Genomic DNA, 7,082 nt, shown 5'->3' on the forward strand with positions numbered 1-7,082 from the left:
TAGTTGGCACATATATAATAGTCTAGGATAAGAGTATTTACAAAAGTCCTAAATTTTTTTATTACAGAGGGTAGATTTCAAAAATTTTGAGTGGTAGTGAATTCTTTACTGTGCTTTTGCTAGTGTCTCTGAGAAAGGCTATATTGGAGTCAATGTTTGGTTTTCAGCCTTTATTTTATCATTCAGATAAGTTGATCTTTGAGTGTTCTGTCTCCTATATTTCAGAACTACCTCTTAAATGTATTATTTTGGCATATCAAAAATTCCTCATAATGGCACTCGCTTTGGTAGTGCATATACTAAAATTGGAACAATACAGAGAAGATTAGCATGACCTCTGCGTAAGGATGACACATAAATTTGTTAAGCATTCCATATTTTTAATAAATCAGGCAGAAAAAGTTGAAAACATATGATTTCATTCATATGTGGGATATAAAACTGAAAACAACAATATAACAATCAAACAAAGACTCATGGACATAGACAGTGGATTAGTATTTACCAGAGGATAGAAGAACAGAGAAGAGGTAGATAGGGGTAAAAGGGGTCAAATATTTGGTGACAGAAGGAAATATAACTTTGGATGGTGCACACACAATGCAATATGTATACGGCAAACTTTTGAATTGCATGCTTGAAACTTATTTGATTTTATTAATCAACGTCACCCCGAAAATTTTTAATAAAAATAGCCAAATATTTTTATGATAATAATCATGATGTCCAATCCCCCCCCCCAAAAAAAAGTTTCCCATAATGGCCATTATAATTTTAAGTCTTAAAAATGTTTTCATTTATCTAGGTAAGTAAAAACTTAGCATTATAATGAAGTATATATAAAACCAGTTTTGGGTCCTAGGCCTGGCTGGTCCCAGGTCTTGCTGTGATCCAGGCTCATGGCTAGGAAAAGGACCTGGAATTAGAATGTTACATTAGTGTAGTAGGATACCTGTACCTAACTCATGTAAGCATGATTCAGCTTATTGTATCACACATATGTGGCAGAATGCCATTATTATTCTCGGACATATATAAAGCCCACGCAGTCCCCTAATGGAGCAGAAGTGAACTTCTACAATAAAGTACGTGCCTGCTATTTCATTCTCATGTTGGTCCCTCATATATTCTTTCAACTGGGAGTCTCACCACTGAAAACTTCCTATCTCAATCAGCTAGTTGCTGACTCGTGGTGTAGCCAACAGGATGAGGTGAGTACAGCCTCCAGCACAAGACAATCCTGGGGTGGAAGATACCCGGGTGGGGGACATGTGGCCCCCCACCTCCCAGTGGTATCCTGTGGCAGCATATTGAGATGGAGTGAAGCCATGTCCAGAGGATGTCTGGAAAGCCCTGAAGATGTTGGAACCGAATGTCCTGACCACTCACCAGGATGCAGCGGGTTGTGTGGCCTGGATATTCCTAGCGGTGCTGCAGCAGGCCAGCCTGGAGGTTCAGGACCAGGCTCAGCAGGTTGCAGCAGCTACAATGTCAGGAAAAAGTACTGGAAAGTCGGCTGGTGGCAGCAGAACGCATGGTGCAGGACCCTGACGGGTCACTGCCATCATCCCAGTCTGGGAGCCCGCTGGCAACACTGCAGCAGGTGCAGCTGGTGATATGGTGGCAGGTCAAAGTGGAACAGCCGTTGGCAGGGGGGTTGGGAAGTGGAGAGGGTGGTAGGGGGCAAGCTGGCGGTGCCCCCCAAGTCAAAATCATAACATCTTGATTCAGTACACCCCCGTCGAACTCAAGGACCTGACGAAACAGGTACGGCAGAGAGCCAGGAATACGGTTCTTGGGTGGCTGCTGCGGCTGTTGGTATACGAGACTGAAGGGACTGAATTATTTCCAGAAGAGATGGCTCAACTGGCCTCTATAACAGTGATACCGTTTCTCAGGTAGTGCCTCTAGAATGTGGTGCATATGGCACGGGTCACAGGCAATCATTCCCTGATTGTCTCATGTCTGCTGCACAGACAGTGGGCCGACTGAGGGGAGCTGCCAGAGACAGTGAGCAGATGGGCCACATACTTATATCTGGTCCAGGGAACTTGGGAAATGGGCATGCGGCAGATGATGTTTCGTGCCCAGTATACTAGCCCCAATGAAGAGGTATTTACAACCCATATGAATGACTTGATTTTGACTTCTGGCCCTACGGGTACTTTTAGCACCACAGCGGCACTGCTGACCTCTTACGTAGGTAGGTGGATCCATGAAGTGATATCCTCCATGGCTAGGTTGGGGATGTGGAAGTGAAATGCAAGGAGTGTTCAGCCTAAGCGAGCTCTGTACGCACCACCGCCCCCCGCCCCGCCCCGCCCCGCATTCCCAAACCGGCCAGTGCACAAATGGAGGCATGGCCTAAAAGGAGGAGTGGAGCAGCCCCCAGCTCGTTCATCCATGAAAGTGAGCCGCAGGCGGATGTGGTTTGATTTCCTCACAGCAGGTGTCGCAGTAACCTAATGAAGTGCTGCTGGTTCTGTGGAATCAGCTGTGCCCTGACCAGCAATTCACTCTTATTTCCAGGAAAGCCAGAACCTGTGAGATGTGGCTGGTCAATTATCTCCCTGATTAGAGATTCAGCTGGGACACCCGGTTACCGGGGGAGCTGGTTGATCTGAGGCCATGTGTGGAACTGACTATACATTGGTCCTCTTGCAATGTACAGACGGTATTAGACCTCGTGGACATGGGTGCTGACAGTACACTGCTTAATGGGAATCCAGACAAGTTTCCCAAACCCACTGAAACCATAGAAGCCTATGAGGGTCTAATCATTCATGTGCAGCAGGTCCTGCGACACTGGGTATTGGCAGACCGCCTCCTCGGACATACTAAGTGTACATATCCCCCATATAGGAGTACATTTGGGGAATTTATGTTTTGCGAGGCTTGACTGTGAATATCATTGCTAGTGAATTCTGCCTTCACATCCAGGTGATGAAAACTATTATCTGGGACGTCCACACCATGCCCCATTGGTGTTGCCCCAGGCTACCCAGTTAGTCAACACAAAACAGTATTGCCTGCCTAGTGGCCATGAGGAAATAGGACTCACTGTTATGGAGCTGGAAAAAGCCGGTGTATTCATTCTGCTCATAGCCCATACAACTCCCCCTCGTGGCCAGTGAAGAAGCCCGATGACTCCTGGCACATGACAGTTGACTAATGGGAGCTGAGTAAGGTTACGCTGCCCCTACATGCTGGACCGGTTGTCACATAAACTTGGACAATACCATTATGTGATGGACTTGGCAAATGCCTTTTTCTCTAGTTCCATAGCCCCAGAAAGTCAAGAACAGTTTGCTTTCACCTGGAAAGGGCAACATTGGACATTCCTCATCTTTTCCCAGAGCTATCTGCATGGCCCTACCCTGTGCCATCTTATGGTTCAAGGTTTAGCCACGTGAAAACAATCACCTGCAGTGCAGTGCTCTCGTACCATTGCAATGATGATATAATGCTAACCTCTGATTCTCTTACAGAACTACAAGCAGTGACAACCAGCGTGTGAGAAGCTCTTGCCGACTGGAGCTGGGCAGTCAACGAGGACAAGGTCCAGGGACCTGGGTTCTCTGCCAAATTCTTGAGAATTGTCTGGTTGGGTAAGAAAAAAGTAACGCTGGAGGCAGTGATTGGTAAGATACAGGCATATCTCCGACCTGAAACTGTGAAGAAACTTCAAACCTATTTGGGACCGCTGGGGTGTTGGAGAGTGTTCATTCCCCATTTGGACTCCTTGATGCGACCTTTGCACTGTCTAATGTGACAGGATGCTCAGTGGGATTGGACCCCCGAGATAGAAGAAGCCTTTAAGGCTACAAAGCAAGCTGTAGCACAAGCCTAAATTCTACACATAGTAGATCCAGCCCTCCCATTCCTCCTTACAGTGCAGGTGGATGATGCAAGATTTGGATGGGGCTTGTGGCAGAAGCATGGTTCCTGGAAGGTACCAATAGGCTTATGATCCTAGTTATGGAAAGGAATGGAAGCATGGTGTTCTCTGATAGAGAAACAACTGGCTGCCATATATGTAGCCTTTCTGGGCAGTGAGGCCATCACTGGCCCTAGTCCCATAACCGTTCAGTCCGCATACCCTGTGAAGGGGTGGCTGTAGTCCTGGGTGAAGACTCCCTGTACAGGAATTGCACAGATCCCTACACTGGCCAAGTGGATGGCATATCTGGAGCAGTGGGCACAGTTCTCTGTGAGTTCCCTGTTAGGTCAACTGCACTCCCTATTGGGACCAGAGCAGTTTCAAAGAGAGCTCTGGGTGGAGCCTGCTGAGATGAGAAATGTACTGAGTCCCTATGTAGATGGTCGAACTCCCATTGCCGAGGATGCCTGGTACACAGATGGCTCATGCCATGGACAGTCTCCAATGTGGGCTGCCGTGGCATTGCAGCTGTCCACATAAACCTTTTGATATGAAACTGGTACTGGGCGGTCCAGCCAATGGACTGAGCTCCGAGCTGTGTGTTTGGTCCTCATGAATGAAACTGGCCTAGTGCACATCTACACCAATAGTTGGGCTGTGTATCGAGGTCTAACTCTGTGGCTGTGCTGGTGGGCTGCCCAGGATTAGATGATAGCTCACTGCCCCCTATGGGGCTGTAGATTGTGGGAAGACCTCTGGAAGTGGAGCCTTCAGCAAGGCCCACCATATACCATGTCCCCGGCCATTACCTGTTACAGGCCCCAGGCAATGATGCAGGCGATGCGCTGGCACAAGTTCACTCTGCCTATGTACCGCTGCTGGTTCCAGCAGACATTGGACCCTGGCTCCACCAAAAGCTGGGACATGTAAGGGCCCATAGCATGGAACAGGTAGCGAAGCAATGGGGGCTATTGTTGACCTGGGCACAAGCACAAGTTGCTGTGTCACAATGCCCCTGGTGTGCTGAGCAGCACCCAGAGAGACGGCAGGTAAAAAATACCCCAAGGATGGTGCCCCACTGGGCTAAGCCATTCCAGGAATGGCAAGTGGATGATATAGAGCCTTTCCCACAGAACAGGGACACCACTATGTGTTCACAGATATGGATACAGCCACCAGACTTGGGTTTGCAGGGCCAGTGGCAGCTGCTGATTATGCTGACCAGGCACAGGCAGACCTCCAGGAATTGAATGCTAAAGTCTCAGCCATTTATGTCCCGGAGAAGACCCCTTGAAAACTTGGTGGAATTCCTTGGGGTCCTCCTGGAGGTGGGCAGTAGCTACCCTAGCCCTTGTAGCCTGTAGCCTGGTAGTGTTTTATTGTTCTTTATATTGTTATTGTGGATTGTGGGCCAAAGGTAGTGTCCTCCTGACCAGATCCCATGTCATGACCCTGTAGGGGTCGAGTGTAGGTCCCAGGCCTGGCTGGTCCCAAGTCTGGCTGAGATCCAGGCTTGCGGCTAGAAATAGGACCCCGGATTTAGAATGTTACATTAATGTAGTAGGGCGCCTGAGCCCAGCTCATGTAAGCATGATTCAGCTTATTGTATCACACATGTGTGGCAGAATGCCACTATTGGTCTCTGACATATGTGGAGCCCATGAGGTCCCCTAGCATAGAAGCATGCTCCCTACAAGAAAGTGGCTGCCTGCCATTTCGTTCTCACATCGGCCCCTCATGCATTCTTTCAACTGAGTATCTCACCACCAAAACCTTCTTGATCAGCTTGGCACTGACACCAGGTGTTATGCCAGATGGAACTACTTTACCATAAATGAACATCACAAACAAGAAAGAGAACACTCTTGTAACTCAAAGTTTGTGCTTATAAATAGGATCCCAGGGTCTCAGACCAATGGGAGTCTTGGAGGCGGCTAAATGAACAATGATATGACAATTTTTGTCACCATAATATCAATCAAAGAGAGTGTCTTTTTTTTTCATAAATTCACAAGACAGGGAGTGTCACATAAAGTTTCTGTAGGATACCCAGGCATTTTACCAATCATTTTTGCATGATTTTTTTTTTTTTTTTTTTACCAATCGATTAGTCCGTGAACTTGTATTGGATTATATCAGATCATATCACAAGGTTATTGGATTAGTGTCTCTATTCTTTATGGCACACCCCTTTATATAGTAAATAGAAACAAAACTACTCAGGATAAACAAAACGCATAAGACATGACTTCATTTAAATAGACGCCTCTTGAAAACTGCAAATAAACAGCAGAAGAATAAACAGATCACAAAAAAATGAAATAGTACTCTTTTGAAAAGAATGATCTAGAGAAACATCGCAGAGTGAAAGATGTCCCCAGATCTCTCCCCTTGAAACAATAATAAGCTGAACATCTAAAACTCAATGAAAAAACACCCAAACTTCACATCAGCACATCTGAGCATAGAATCTACACATAAGAGCTACCACAGGTAAGAACCCCGGGTGTTGGGTGGTAGACTGGGAGAAATAAAGAATCTGCTTCTCGCAGCTACTGAAGCTCCCTGCAGGAGAAGGCAGAGGGGAGAAGGAGTGGTGAGTTCTTGCAGCGAGTTCATGCGGCAAGTTCCCTGAGCATTCTTGTCTGAAATATTTGTGAGCTCCCCGAGGCTGGCTGGTGGCAGGGCCCAATCATCAGGGTGGAAAGCAGAGAAACAGCCAACAAAGAAGCAACAGTTGATTTTTACCAACCATGCTTGCAAAACCGAGGCAGAGCCGCAGCCCTCACCCCAAACCAGAGGGCCCCGCCCCAACCCTTCGAGATGGATCACCGCGGAACCCCAGGAGCTTTTGAGCAAATGCTGCTGAGACTATCGCTAACACTGACAGGGACTGAAACTGAGGGTAGCGAGTGTGATTAAATATCTACCAAAAAATAAAAAGGCATTTTTAAAACTTTATATAAAACAGGGATCCAAGAGGGTTAGATGCCACCTACTGGAAACCAAAAGAAATACTCCTTCTTTGTAACAGGCTAAAGAGAAACCTTTATATAATAAATCTTTCTGGATAAAAAGCAGAGTACATTTCCATTAATGCCCAGGCAGAGACATAGTCCATTAAACACCATGAACAACCAAAGTGACAAGGCATCTCAGAAAGAAAGAGAAAAATCTCCAGAAAATAAACTTACAGACATAG

At 46.6% G+C, this 7,082-nt stretch overlaps 1 non-coding gene across 1 annotated transcript; it reads left to right on the plus strand.

Moving 5' to 3' along the window:
- The first annotated feature begins 275 nt into the window (after positions 1–275).
- Positions 276–382, plus strand: LOC112483211. The gene has a single exon (XR_003047539.1). It is a non-coding gene; the product is annotated as a U6 spliceosomal RNA (small nuclear RNA).
- Positions 383–7,082: the final 6,700 nt, after the last annotated feature.

This window comes from Pteropus alecto, unplaced genomic scaffold (genome assembly GCF_000325575.1).
Source record: "Pteropus alecto unplaced genomic scaffold, ASM32557v1 scaffold126, whole genome shotgun sequence".
NCBI lineage: Eukaryota > Metazoa > Chordata > Mammalia > Chiroptera > Pteropodidae > Pteropus > Pteropus alecto.